At 39.9% G+C, this 17,500-nt stretch overlaps 1 protein-coding gene across 4 annotated transcripts in view; it reads right to left on the reverse strand.

The window, feature by feature from the left end:
• Nucleotides 1-17,500, reverse strand: part of LOC127635176 (uncharacterized) — a 46,336-nt gene that overhangs the window by 26,784 nt on the left and 2,052 nt on the right. The gene's annotated exons all lie outside the window — the stretch shown is intronic.

The following is a 17,500-nucleotide window of genomic DNA, read 5'->3' on the forward strand; positions in this document are numbered from 1 at the left end:
CCAAGATGGCCACACTACAAAATTACACACAAACACACAACATATATAAAACATTCCAGAAAGTCAGAGCACAACATTCATCATAAATCAAGTAAAACAACAACATGATTCAATCATTGTACACTGTAGTACATTTTTAAATACATTCAAAGGAGGAATTGTTTCTAGAGGGACAGTAGCTTGAAATTCATTCCACAGCCATGGGGCATAGTAGGAGAAAGATGATTTTCCATGCTCTGAATGTACCCTAGGTACTACTAATTTAATCCCATTAGATGATCTAGTGCTATAGTTCTTTCTACATAAACATAGAAGACTAGTAATGTAATTTGGAAACAGACCCATCAATGTCTTTACAATAAATACTAACATATGGGATTTCCTTCTTTGATATAAAGAGGACCAACCCAAATAGTTGTACAACAAACAATGATGCGTACGTGAACAAGAATTTGTTATAAAACGCAGTGCAGCATGATAAACGCCATCCAGCCTTTTCAAAAGATATGTAGAAGCATGCATGTAAACAACATCACCATAGTCTAAAATAGGTAAAATAGTACTCTGTATTATTCTCTTTCTAGCTGTAAAGGAAACACATTATTTTCCCGAAAAAGAAAACCCAATCTTGGTTTAAGCCTTTTCACCAAGTAATTAATGTGAACATCAAAGGCTAACTTCTCATCGAGCCATATTCCTAAGTATTTATAAGTTGGTACTCTTTCTATTTGTAAACCCTCAATAGTCAGAATAGGCATAACAGTAGACATAGAACGGCTACGTGTAAAAAGAATATACTTCGTTTTATTTACATTTAAAACTAATTTTAGTTTCAACAAAGTAAGCTGAAACGTATAAAAAGAATCCTTAAGAATTTCAATAGCCTGAGACACAGAGGATGCAGTGGAATAAATAATTGTATCGTCAGCATAAAAATGTAGCTTTGCCGATTGTATTCCCTGCCCCAATTCATTAATAAAAATAGAAAAAAGAAGGGGTGCCAACAAAGAACCTTGCGGGACACCCTTCGTGACTATTAACATAGATGAGGTATAATTATCTACAGCAACACATTGAGTTCTATCCGATAAATAATTTTTAAACCAACTCACAGCCGAATTATCGAGGCCTACACTTTTAAGCCTCTGTAACAGTAAGACATGATCCACTAAATCAAACGCTTTTGTCAAATCAACAAATAAGGCTGCACAATGTTGTCTATTATCGAGAGCCGTGATTAAATCATTAGTGACTAATGTAGTAGCTGTTATCGTACTATGGCCTGCTCTAAATCCTGACTGAAATGTGTTCAAAATATTATGACTAAGTAGATATTCTTTCATTTGATCATTTATAATAGATTCAAAAACTTTAGCTAAAACCGGTAATTTAGAAATCGGACGATAATTATTCAAATCGGAAGGATCGCCTCCTTTTAATAAAGGCATAACCATAGCCGATTTCCAAGATGGCGGAATTACATTAGTGGATAGACTCAGGTTGAAAATCGATGCAATAGGTTCAGCAATAATATCTGCAGACAATTAAAAAAAAATTGGTTCAATTTGGTCAGACCCGCCTGATTTCTTACAATCTAAATTTAGGAGTAGATTATGAACTTGGGACGGCAATACAGGGGCAAAAGAAAATAAAACTGATTCACTATTAGTCAAGTCATCAGTTCTCTGTTCATCAATGACCAGCGAATTGTCTGTTATCGAACTAGCTGAAATAAAATGACTATTAAACGTATTAACAATATCAGCCTTGTCTGTAATCAATCTTTGATTCAATTTTAAAACTTTTGGAAGATTAGTAGATGTAATTGATCCTATAAGAGATTTCGTTAGTTTCCAAAATTTAGAAGGACAATTCATGTTATCATTAATCAGATTTAAATAATACTGACTCTTCGAACTTTTTATTAATTTTGTACACTTATTTCGTAATAATCTATATTGAGACCAGTCCTCCTCACCATTTGTTTTCTTTGCTTTAGACCAAGCCACATTTCCACAAGCCATCATATTTGCTCTTTGAAGTCAGTACATCAAAAAATTCTAAATCCTCGGGCTCTGGAGATATTAAAAGATAGTTACGGGCTCAAGCCGAAACCTCTGACGGGCCTGTGGACCAGGGAATCCAGCCTCAACTGTCCAACATGTTTGTGATGCTGATGAAAGTTGTTGTTGACTTAGAAGATCTCGCTGTAATACGTCGATCGATTACGGCGATGGAAACAAGAGAGTTGGTTACAAGAGTGGCAGATCTTCAGAAGCGGATTGATTATCTGGAGTCATCGGAGAGGGAATTATCTGATAATCCGCTGGTGACCAAAGTTGATTTGGAACACGTTCTTGAAAAACTGGAAGATCTTGAAAATAAGAGCCGACGAATTAACATCCGAATTGTTGGAATTCCTGAGGATGAGTAGGGAAGGGATATGATGAAATTCCTAGACGAACCCTTCCCGAGTCTGCTCGACATAACAGGCCATAAAATGGAAATTGAGCGAGCTCACAGAGGACACAGGCCGCGATCAATCCTGGCCAAATTCCTGCGATCATCCGATAAAAGCGAGGCGAGGAGCATAGGAAAGCTTTCTTGGAAGAATCACAAATTCTTTTTGTTACCATACTTTGTGAATTTGACAAGAGAGAAACATGATCGATTCAAGGAGTGCAAGAAACTCTTACATCAATGGAAGATTGCTTTGGCACTGCGGCCTTCCTTAGTATTTATACTCCAGGAATATCAAAGTATTTTTATGCCCCAAGCAAGTACTGAGTAACCCATTTGGTGTTTCTCATTTGAGTGGATTGACTCGCTGTACTTACTCTTGGCTGTCTGAGGAAGATGGGCACCATTTTTGTGGAATAACACTCCTTCAAGAAACTTTTGCATTGAATGAAGATCGCTTTTACACTGAAGTTCCCGGCCAGTGATAAGGATGGCAGCAAAATATCTACATGCCTACAACAAGCGATGTCTTTTATAGAGTTGATGGACTGAGGAAATCATGGTGTGTTTCTTATGTGGCGTCTGAGTCAACTTGACCCATTAAATATACACTTTCTATACTATACATTGTATATACACTATATCAAATAGACTGTCCGAGGAACCTGTTTTGTTTTGTTTCTTCCGCCTATCGGCTGGAGTTTGTTTTGGGGAGGAACACTACTTCTGGACAGTTGTGGATGAATCTGCAGTCAATAGAAGGCATAAGCACAAAATTACATTTTCTGTAATGTAATTTTGCCTCACAAAATGTGTGTAGAAACACCGGGCTTGAGCAATCCGACGGCAGAGCTGCGAAGGGTTAAAGCACATGTTTTTCTTTTTTCTGTTTGTTTGGTTTGGGGGGAAGTTCAGTGTTTGATTGTTGCTCTAATGTTGGAATGTGGTCTTTGTAATCTTGTTTTTGACGCTCAATTTTTTTTTCAATTATATCAAAATGTCAAATGTTAATATTAGTGGATTATCTCTCTCCTTGTGGAAGGGGTTGGGCACCCCATAAAAGAAGGGAAGTTATTTCTCTTCTTAAGCGTAAGAAATATGATATAGTGTTTCTTCAAGAAATGCATCTTTCCCCGCAGGAAGCTGAAAAATTTGGGCAGATATGGGGTGGAGATGTGTTCTTTCGTGCTGGCTCAAGTAAGAGCAGGGGAGTCATTACATTGATAAATAAACATCAACAGTTCAAATGTATCAAACAGATTAAAGATACATTGATTATTGTTTTGCAGAAATTCAGGGGCAAAGGTTGATTTTGGCTAATATTTATGCACCTAATGCTGATGATCGGGGCTTTTTTATAGATCTTGAAGGGATGTTGCAAGCCGCTGGCACCCCTCATGATATAATATTGGGAGGAGACTTTAATCTATTGATGGATTCAGTCCTTGATCATAGTGAAGCAAAAGTGTGTAAGTCCCCTACAGCAACACTGATGCTTCACAGGATGTGTACAAATCTTGTTCTTACAGATATTTGGAGACTTTTGAACCCATATGGTAGAGACTCTTTCATCCGTCCAGAAGATTTATTCTAGAATATATATATATATATATATATATATATATATATATATATATATATATATATATATATATATATATATCTAAGTCCCTCATTTCATCTGTTGTTGATTGCTGAATTGGAAACATCTCAGTCTCAGATCACGCTCTGATGAGTTTAGAGGTGTTGCCACATCCGGAGAAAAGGAAATCATATAGTTGTGCTTTAATGTATCCCTTTTGCAAAATCCTGAATTCCAACAAATGTTAATGGCTGAAATCAGTGTTTATATGGAGGCCAACTGGTCCTCAGTGTCCACTGTGGGCGTGGTTTGGGAGGCACTTAAGGTGGTTCTTAGGGGTCGGATCATACAGTACGCCTCATTCACCAAAAACCCCAAAAAACAAGAACTCGTGGAGTTGGAAGGGAATATTAAAAGTGCCGAGGCAGTGCTGAAGTGCTGAATGTCGTCTGATGGCCTCAGAGAATTTACATGATTGAACTACAGATATAACACTATGTTGTCGCGGAAGGTGGAGTTTAGTTTTTTCAGGGCAAGACAGTAATACTTTGAGTCGGGGGACAAAGCAGGGAAGCTTTTGGCTAGATATATAAAACAGAGTCTTTTTCTACCATTCCCTCATTGAAATCTGCTGGTGATTAAATATTTACCTCTTTAATATTAATAATGCTTTTAAAGAATCTTTATAGTTCCATGTCTCCATCTACTGATGAAGATATTAGAAACTTTGTGGAATCATTAGAACTTCCTAAACTGACGAATGATCTTGATTCTGAGATAAACTTGGAGGAGTTTGGTGAGGTAATTAAGGCCTTTTCTACAGGCAAGGCTCTGGGGCCAGATGGCTTTGCTGCTGAGTTTTTTAGCTCTTATGCTACAGAACTGGCTCCACTTTTGTTAGAAGTTTATACAGAATCATTAAAGAACGGGATTATCTTTTTAAGATTTTGGAAATATACAGGTTCGAGAATAATATTATTGGATGGATTTTGGAAATATACGGGTTCGGGAATACTTTTATTGGATGGATTAAGTTACCTTATAGACACCCGGTAGCAGCGGTACAAACAAATGGATTAATTTCAGATGATTTTACTCTGGATTGGGGCACCAGCAGGGTTACCCATTATTGTTCTGACTTGCACTGGAACCATTGGCAGCCGCAATAAGAGAGGAGGATAATTTTCCAGGGGTGATGGCGGGAGGTGTGGCACATAAGCTTTTGCTTTACGTGGATGATATTTTATTATTCGTCTCTGACCCCACTAGATCTATGCCTTATTAATTCCTTTTCTAAGTTCAAAGGATACAGAGTTAATTGGTCTAAATACGAAGCTTTGGTACACTAATGCAGTACAGTGAATTACAGTGATGCAGTACAGTGAATTACACTGATGCAGTACAGTGAAATACAGTGATTCAGTACAGTGAATTACACTGATGCAGTACAGTGAAATACACTAATGCAGTACAGTGAATTACACTGATGCAGTACAGTGTATTACACTGATGCAGTACAGTGAATTACAGTGATGCAGAACAGTGAATTACACTGATGCAGTACAGTGAATTACAGTGATGCAGTACAGTGAAATACACTAATGCAGTACAGTGAATTACAGTGATGCAGTACAGTGAATTACACTGATGCAGTACAGTGAATTACAGTGATGCAGTACAGTGAAATACACTAATGCAGTACAGTGAAATACACTGATGCAGTACAGTGAATTACAGTGATGCAGTACAGTGAAATACACTAATGCAGTACAGTGTATTACACTGATGCAGTACAGTGAAATACACTGATGCAGTACAGTGAAATACACTAATGCAGTACAGTGAAGTACAGTGATGCAGTACAGTGAACTACAGTGATGCAGTACAGTGAAATACACTGATGCAGTACAGTGAATTACAGTGATGCAGTACACTGAAATACACTAATGCTGTACAGAGTATTACACTGATGCAGTACAGTGAATTACACTAATGCAGTACAGTGAATTACACTAATGCAGTACAGTGAAATACACTGATGCAGTACAGTGAATTACAGTGATGGAGTACAGTGAAATACACTAATGCTGTACAGTGTATTACACTGATGCAGTACAGTGAAATACACTAATGCAGTAGAGTGTATTACACTTATGCAGTACAGTGAATTACACTGATGAAGCACAGTGAATTACAGTGATGCAGTACAGTGAAATACACTGATGCAGTACAGTGAATTACAGTGATGCAGTACAGTGAATTACACTGATGCAGTACAGTGAAATACACTAATGCAGTACAGTGAAGTACAGTGATGCAGTACAGTGAACTACAGTGATGCAGTACAGTGAAATACACTGATGCAGTACAGTGAATTACAGTGATGCAGTACACTGAAATACACTAATGCTGTACAGAGTATTACACTGATGCAGTACAGTGAATTACACTAATGCAGTACAGTGAATTACACTAATGCAGTACAGTGAAATACACTAATGCAGTACAGTGAAATACACTGATGCAGTACAGTGAATTACAGTGATGGAGTACAGTGAAATACACTAATGCTGTACAGTGTATTACACTGATGCAGTACAGTGAAATACACTAATGCAGTAGAGTGTATTACACTTATGCAGTACAGTGAATTACACTGATGAAGCACAGTGAATTACAGTGATGCAGTACAGTGAAATACACTGATGCAGTACAGTGAATTACAGTGATGCAGTACAGTGAATTACACTGATGCAGTACAGTGAATTACAGTGATGCAGTACAGTGAATTACAGTGATGCAGCACAGTGAATTACAGTGATGCAGTACAGTGAAATACACTGATGCAGTACAGTGAAATACACCGATGCAGTACAGTGAAATACATTGATGCAATACAGTGAATTACACTGATGCATTGTAGTACTCTGATCTAGTACAGTGAAGTACACTAAGAGACACAGTTTGCAGTACAGTGAAGTACACTGATCTAGTGCAGTAAAGTATGCTGATGCAGTACAATGAAATATGCTGATACAGTACAGTGAATTGCACTGATCCATTGTAGTACTCTGATCTAGTACAGTGAAGTGCACTGATCTAAAACAGTGAAGTAAGCTGATGCAGTACAATGAAATATGCTGATACAGTACAGTGAAGTACACTGATCTAGTACAATGAAGTATGCTGATGCAGTACAATTACAATTTTTTCGATTGCTAAACGACAGTGAGCACAACTGGAGCTACATGTGCAAAACTCTAACTACAGTCTGCACTACCAACAGTCACCTGAGCTAAACAGTTCACATCACCTGCAAAACTCATTCCAAGCAACAAAACTCTTAACACGTGGCTCAAAACGCTAAAAACACTATACACAACCCTCACTGAGACAACACACACTGTCACTCAAACATTATACACAACCCTCACTGAGATAACACACACCGTCACTCACACACTATACACAACCCTCACTGAGACAACACACACTGTCACTCACACACTATACACAACCCTCACTGAGATAACACACACTGTCACTCACACACTATACACAACCCTCACTGAGATAACACACACTGTCACTCAGACACTATACACAACCCTCACTGAGATAACACACACCGTCACTCACACACTATACACAACCCTCACTGAGACAACACACACTGTCACTCAAACATTATACACAACCCTCACTGAGATAACACACACTGTCACTCAGACACTATACACAACCCTCACTGAGATAACACACACCGTCACTCACACACTATACACAACCCTCACTGAGACAACACACACTGTCACTCAAACACTATACACAACCCTCACTGAGATAACACACACCGTCACTCACACACTATACACAACCCTCACTGAGACAACACACACTGTCACTCAAACATTATACACAACCCTCACTGAGATAACACACACCGTCACTCACACACTATACACAACCCTCACTGAGATAACACACACTGTCACTCAGACACTATACACAACCCTCACTGAGATAACACACACCGTCACTCAAACACTATACACAACCCTCACTGAGACAACACACACTGTCACTCAAACACTATACACAACCCTCACTGATATAACACACACCGTCACTCAAACACTATACACAACCCTCACTGATATAACACACACCGTCACTCACACACTATACACAACCCTCACTGATATAACACACACTGTCACTCACACACTATACACAACCCTCACTGATATAACACACACTGTCACTCAAACACTATACACAACCCTCACTGAGATAACACACACTGTCACTCACACACTATACACAACCCTCACTGAGACAACACACACTGTCACTCAAACACTATACACAACCCTCACTGATATAACACACACTGTCACTCACACACTATACACAACCCTCACTGATATAACACACACTGTCACTCAAACACTATACACAACCCTCACTGATATAACACACACTGTCACTCAAACACTATACACAACCCTCACTGATATAACACACACTGTCACTCAAACACTATACACAACCCTCACTGAGATAACACACTGTCACTCACACACTATACACAACCCTCACTGAGATAACACACACCGTCACTCACACACTATACACAACCCTCACTGATATAACACACACTGTCACTCACACACTATACACAACCCTCACTGAGACAACACACACCGTCACTCAAACACTATACACAACCCTCACTGAGATAACACACACTCACACACTATACACAACCCTCACTGAGATAACACACACTCACACACTATACACAACCCTCACTGAGATAACACACACTGTCACTCAAACACTATACACAACCCTCACTGAGACAACACACACCGTCACTCAAACACTATACACAACCCTCACTGAGATAACACACACTCACACACTATACACAACCCTCACTGAGATAACACACACTGTCACTCAAACACTATACACAACCCTCACTGAGACAACACACACCGTCACTCAAACACTATACACAACCCTCACTGAGATAACACACACTCACACACTATACACAACCCTCACTGAGATAACACACACTGTCACTCACACACTATACACAACCCTCACTGAGACAACACACACCGTCACTCAAACACTATACACAACCCTCACTGAGATAACACTCACACACTATACACAACCCTCACTGAGATAACACACACTCACACACTATACACAACCCTCACTGAGATAACACACACTGTCACTCAAACACTATACACAACCCTCACTGAGATAACACACACTGTCACTCAAACACTATACACAACCCTCACTGAGATAACACACACTGTCACTCAAACATTATACACAACCCTCACTGATATAACACACACTGTCACTCACACACTATACACAACCCTCACTGAGACAACACACACTGTCACTCACACACTGTACACAACCCTCACTGAGATAACACACACTCACACACTATACACAACCCTCACTGAGATAACACACACTGTCACTCAAACACTATACACAACCCTCACTGAGATAACACACACCGTCACTCACACACTATACACAACCCTCACTGAGATAACACACACTGTCACTCACACACTATACACAACCCTCACTGAGATAACACACACTGTCACTCAAACACTATACACAACCCTCACTGAGATAACACACACTGTCACTCAAACATTATACACAACCCTCACTGAGATAACACACACTGTCACTCAAACACTATACACAACCCTCACTGAGATAACACACACCGTCACTCACACACTATACACAACCCTCACTGAGATAACACACACTGTCACTCAAACACTATACACAACCCTCACTGAGATAACACACACCGTCACTCACACACTATACACAACCCTCACTGAGATAACACACACTCACACACTATACACAACCCTCACTGAGATAACACACACCGTCACTCACACACTATACACAACCCTCACTGATATAACACACACCGTCACTCACACACTATACACAACCCTCACTGAGATAACACACACTGTCACTCACACACTATACACAACCCTCACTGATATAACACACACCGTCACTCACACACTATACACAACCCTCACTGATATAACACACACTGTCACTCACACACTATACACAACCCTCACTGAGATAACACACACTGTCACTCACACACTATACACAACCCTCACTGAGATAACACACACTGTCACTCACACACTATACACAACCCTCACTGATATAACACACACCGTCACTCACACACTATACACAACCCTCACTGATATAACACACACTGTCACTCACACACTATACACAACCCTCACTGAGATAACACACACTGTCACTCACACACTATACACAACCCTCACTGATATAACACACACCGTCACTCAAACATTATACACAACCCTCACTGATATAACACACACTGTCACTCACACACTATACACAACCCTCACTGAGACAACACACACTGTCACTCACACACTGTACACAACCCTCACTGAGATAACACACACTCACACACTATACACAACCCTCACTGAGATAACACACACTGTCACTCAAACACTATACACAACCCTCACTGAGATAACACACACTGTCACTCACACACTATACACAACCCTCACTGAGATAACACACACTGTCACTCACACACTATACACAACCCTCACTGAGATAACACACACTGTCACTCAAACACTATACACAACCCTCACTGAGATAACACACACTGTCACTCAAACATTATACACAACCCTCACTGAGATAACACACACTGTCACTCAAACACTATACACAACCCTCACTGAGATAACACACACCGTCACTCACACACTATACACAACCCTCACTGAGATAACACACACCTGTCACTCACACACTATACACAACCCTCACTGAGATAACACACACTCGTCACTCACACACATTATACACAACCCTCACTGAGATAACACACACTGTCACTCACAACACTATACACAACCCTCACTGAGATAACACACACTGTCACTCACACACTATACACAACCCTCACTGAGATAACACACACTGTCACTCACACACTATACACAACCCTCACTGAGATAACACACACGTCACTCACACACTATACACAACCCTCACTGATATAACACACACTGTCACTCACACACTATACACAACCCTCACTGAGATAACACACACTGTCACTCACACACTATACACAACCCTCATTGATATAACACACACCGTCACTCACACACTATACACAACCCTCACTGATATAACACACACTGTCACTCACACACTATACACAACCCTCACTGAGATAACACACACTGTCACTCACACACTATACACAACCCTCACTGAGACAACACACACTGTCACTCAAACACTATACACAACCCTCACTGAGATAACACACACTGTCACTCAAACACTATACACAACCCTCACTGAGATAACACACACTGTCACTCAAACACTATACACAACCCTCACTGAGATAACACACACTGTCACTCAAACACTATACACAACCCTCACTGAGATAACACACACTGTCACTCAAACATTATACACAACCCTCACTGATATAACACACACTGTCACTCACACACTATACACAACCCTCACTGAGACAACACACACTGTCACTCACACACTGTACACAACCCTCACTGAGATAACACACACTCACACACTATACACAACCCTCACTGAGATAACACACACTGTCACTCAAACACTATACACAACCCTCACTGAGATAACACACACTGTCACTCAAACATTATACACAACCCTCACTGATATAACACACACTGTCACTCACACACTATACACAACCCTCACTGAGACAACACACACTGTCACTCACACACTGTACACAACCCTCACTGAGATAACACACACACTCACACACTATACACAACCCTCACTGAGATAACACACACTCACACACTATACACAACCCTCACTGAGATAACACACACTGTCACTCAAACACTATACACAACCCTCACTGAGATAACACACACTGTCACTCAAACACTATACACAACCCTCACTGAGATAACACACACTGTCACTCAAACACTATACACAACCCTCACTGAGACAACACACACTGTCACTCAAACACTATACACAACCCTCACTGAGACAACACACACTGTCACTCAAACACTATACACAACCCTCACTGAGATAACACACACTGTCACTCAGACACTATACACAACCCTCACTGATATAACACACACTGTCACTCACACACTATACACAACCCTCACTGAGACAACACACACTGTCACTCAAACACTATACACAACCCTCACTGAGATAACACACACGTCACTCAACACTATACACAACCCTCACTGAGACAACACACACTGTCACTCAAACACTATACACAACCCTCACTGAGACAACACACACTGTCACTCAAACACTATACACAACCCTCACTGAGACAACACACACTGTCACTCAAACACTATACACAACCCTCACTGAGATAACACACACTGTCACTCAAACATTATACACAACCCTCACTGATATAACACACACTGTCACTCACACACTATACACAACCCTCACTGAGACAACACACACCGTCACTCAAACACTATACACAACCCTCACTGAGATAACACACACTCACACACTATACACAACCCTCACTGAGATAACACACACTCACACACTATACACAACCCTCACTGAGATAACACACACTCACACACTATACACAACCCTCACTGAGATAACACACACTGTCACTCAAACACTATACACAACCCTCACTGAGATAACACACACTGTCACTCAAACACTATACACAACCCTCACTGAGATAACACACACTGTCACTCAAACACTATACACAACCCTCACTGAGATAACACACACTGTCACTCAAACATTATACACAACCCTCACTGATATAACACACACTGTCACTCACACACTATACACAACCCTCACTGAGACAACACACACTGTCACTCACACACTGTACACAACCCTCACTGAGATAACACACACTCACACACTATACACAACCCTCACTGAGATAACACACACTGTCACTCAAACACTATACACAACCCTCACTGAGATAACACACACTGTCACTCAAACATTATACACAACCCTCACTGATATAACACACACTGTCACTCACACACTATACACAACCCTCACTGAGACAACACACACTGTCACTCACACACTGTACACAACCCTCACTGAGATAACACACACTCACACACTATACACAACCCTCACTGAGATAACACACACTCACACACTATACACAACCCTCACTGAGATAACACACACTGTCACTCAAACACTATACACAACCCTCACTGAGATAACACACACTGTCACTCAAACACTATACACAACCCTCACTGAGATAACACACACTGTCACTCAAACACTATACACAACCCTCACTGAGACAACACATACTGTCACTCAAACACTATACACAACCCTCACTGAGACAACACACACTGTCACTCAAACACTATACACAACCCTCACTGAGATAACACACACTGTCACTCAAACATTATACACAACCCTCACTGATATAACACACACTGTCACTCACACACTATACACAACCCTCACTGAGACAACACACACCGTCACTCAAACACTATACACAACCCTCACTGAGATAACACACACTCACACACTATACACAACCCTCACTGAGACAACACACACTGTCACTCAAACACTATACACAACCCTCACTGAGACAACACACACTGTCACTCAAACACTATACACAACCCTCACTGAGACAACACACACTGTCACTCAAACACTATACACAACCCTCACTGAGATAACACACACTGTCACTCAAACATTATACACAACCCTCACTGATATAACACACACTGTCACTCACACACTATACACAACCCTCACTGAGACAACACACACCGTCACTCAAACACTATACACAACCCTCACTGAGATAACACACACTCACACACTATACACAACCCTCACTGAGATAACACACACTCACACACTATACACAACCCTCACTGAGATAACACACACTGTCACTCAAACACTATACACAACCCTCACTGAGATAACACACACCGTCACTCAGAACACACTTAGAGTAAAAACACTAGCATCAAACACTAATACACAAAATACAAACTTTTCATCTTTACAGTTTGAACAATTTCAGTGACTTCATACAAAGTCATATTTTCTTAAAGAAAAGAGTGACATTCTTTCACATGATTTATTTACATTTTTACAACATAACAATTCTTTAAGGTAAATGAAAATTAGCAGTTTGCTTCAATAGTCTGTAGTAATTTACGGAATTACTGTAATGAGAAAAAAAGGTAGAAACTAAAAGTACATACTGTAATTCCAACAAATAATTGAGGGGCTAATCCTGCCTCTCTCTAGCATCAGGCCACTCCCTGCAACCCTTCTCCCTCCATGAACCTGTCTTCAGCAGTTCCATTTCCAAAATTAGTCTTTCTGAGCTCTACCTATATATATATATATATATATATATATATATATATATATGTGTGTGTGTGTGTGTGTGTGTGTGTGTTCACTAACAAGTCTAAAACAAGACACCTGCTTAGCCTTTCAGCTGAAATTTATTCTGTTTTGAATGTGTGGTTCACAGTTTTGACAGCAGTGTGTTAGCATTTGAACAAAGTGCTGTAAATCCACAGTGTTGTGCAGGTTGTGGTTAAAGTCATGGGAGAAGTGTGTAGAGTGTTGAAAACTGTGTTCAAGCAATGAAAAACGAACTAGAGTTTGGTCCACATGAACTGCTGCTGTGCAGACTGTAGTTAGAGTTTTGCACATGTAGCTAGAGTTGTGCTCACTGTCGTTTAGCAATCGAAAAAAACTGTAAATATGCTGATACGGTACAGTGAAGTATGCTGATGCAGTACAATTAAATATGCTGATATGGTACAGTGAAGTACACTGATGTAGTATAGTGAAGTATGCTGATGCAGTACAATGAAATATGCTGATATGGTACAGTGAAGTACACTGATGTAGTATAGTGAAGTATGCTGATGCAGTACAATTAAATATGCTGATATGGTACAGTGAAGTACACTGATGCAGTACAATGAAATATGCTGATACAGTACAGAGAAGTACACTGATGTAGTATAGTGAAGTATTCTGATGCAGTACAATGAAATATGCTGATATGGTACAGTGAAGTACACTGATGTAGTATAGTGAAGTATGCTGATGCAGTACAATTAAATATGCTGATATGGTACAGTGAAGTACACTGATGTAGTATAGTGAAGTATGCTGATGCAGTACAATTAAATATGCTGATATGGTACAGTGAAGTACACTGATGTAGCATAGTGAAGTATGCTGATGCAGTACAATGAAATATGCTGATATGGTACAGTGAAGTACACTGATGCAGTACAGTGAAGTACACTAAGAGACACAGTTTGCAGTACAGTGAAGTACACTGATCTAGTACAGTGAAGTATGCTGATGCAGTACAATGAAATATGCTGATACAATACAGTGAAGTACACTGATCTAGTACAGTGAAGTATGCTGATGCAGTACAATGAAATATGCTGATACAATACAGTGAAGTACACTGATCTAGTACAGTGAAGTATGCTGATGCAGTACAATGAAATATGCTGATGCAATACAGTGAAGTACACTGATCTAGTACAGTGAATTATGCTGATGCAGTACAATGAAATATGCTGATACAATACAGTGAAGTACACTGATCTAGTACGGTGAATTATGCTGATGCAGTACAATGAAATATGCTGATACAATACAGTGAAGTACACTGATCTAGTACAGTGAAGTATGCTGATGCAGTACAATGAAATATGCTGATACAATACAGTGAAGTACACTGATCTAGTACAGTGAAGTATGCTGATGCAGTACAATTAAATATGCTGATACAGTTCAGTGAAGTACACTGATGCAGTACAGTGAAGTACACTGATGCAGTGATGTGAAGTACACTAAGAGACACAGTTTGGAGTACAGTGAAGTACACTGATGCAGTACAGTGAAGTACACTGATCTAGTACAGTGAAGTACACTGATGCAGTACAGTGAAGTACACTAAGAGACACAGTTTGCAGTACAGTGAAGTACACTAAGAGACACAGTTTGCAGTACAGTGAAGTATACTGATCTAGTACAGTGAAGTACACTGATGCAGTACAGTGAAGTATGCTGATGCAGTACAATGAAATATGCTGATACAATACAGTGAAGTACACTGATCTAGTACAGTGAAGTATGCTGATGCAGTACAATTAAATATGCTGATACAGTTCAGTGAAGTACACTGATGCAGTACAGTGAAGTACACTGATGCAGTGATGTGAAGTACACTAAGAGACACAGTTTGGAGTACAGTGAAGTACACTGATGCAGTACAGTGAAGTACACTAAGAGACACAGTTTGCAGTACAGTGAAGTACACTAAGAGACACAGTTTGCAGTACAGTGAAGTATACTGATCTAGTACAGTGAAGTACACTGATGCAGTACAGTGAAGTACACTGATCTAGTACAGTGAAGTACACTGATGTAGTACAGTGAAGTACACTGATGCAATACAGTGAAGTACACTAAGAGACACAGTCTGCAGTACAGTGAAGTACACTGATCTAGTACAGTGAAGTATGCTGATGCAGTACAATGAAATATGCTGATACGGTACAGTGAAGTACACTGATGCAGTACAGTGAAGTACACTAAGAGACACAGTTTGCAGTACAGTGAAGTACACCGATCTAGTACAGTGAAGTATGCTGATGCAGTACAATGAAATATGTTGATACAATACAGTGAAGTACACTGATCTAGTACAGTGAAGTATGCTGATGCAGTACAATGAAATATGCTGATACAGTTCAGTGAAGTACACTGATGCAGTACAGTGAAGTACACTGATGCAGTACAGTGAATTACAGTGATGCAGTACAGTGAATTACACTGATGCAGTACAGTGAATTACAGTGATGCAGTGATGTGAAGTACACTAAGAGACACAGTTTGCAGAACAGTGAAGTACACTGATGCAGTACAGTGAAGTACACTGATCTAGTACAGTGAAGTACGCTGATGCAGTACAGTGAAGTACACTGATGCAGTACAGTGAAGTATACTGATCTAGTACAGTGAAGTACACTGATGCAGTACAGTGAAGTACACTAAGAGACACAGTTTTCAGTACAGTGAAGTACACTGATGCAGTACAGTGAAGTACACTGATCTAGTACAGTGAAGTACACTGATGCAGTACAGTGAAGTACACTGATGCAGTACAGTGAAGTACACTGATCTAGTACAGTGAAGTACACTGATGTAGTACAGTGAAGTACACTGATGCAGTGA

This window comes from Xyrauchen texanus, chromosome 42 (genome assembly GCF_025860055.1).
Source record: "Xyrauchen texanus isolate HMW12.3.18 chromosome 42, RBS_HiC_50CHRs, whole genome shotgun sequence".
NCBI classification, from domain to species: Eukaryota; Metazoa; Chordata; class Actinopteri; order Cypriniformes; family Catostomidae; genus Xyrauchen; species Xyrauchen texanus.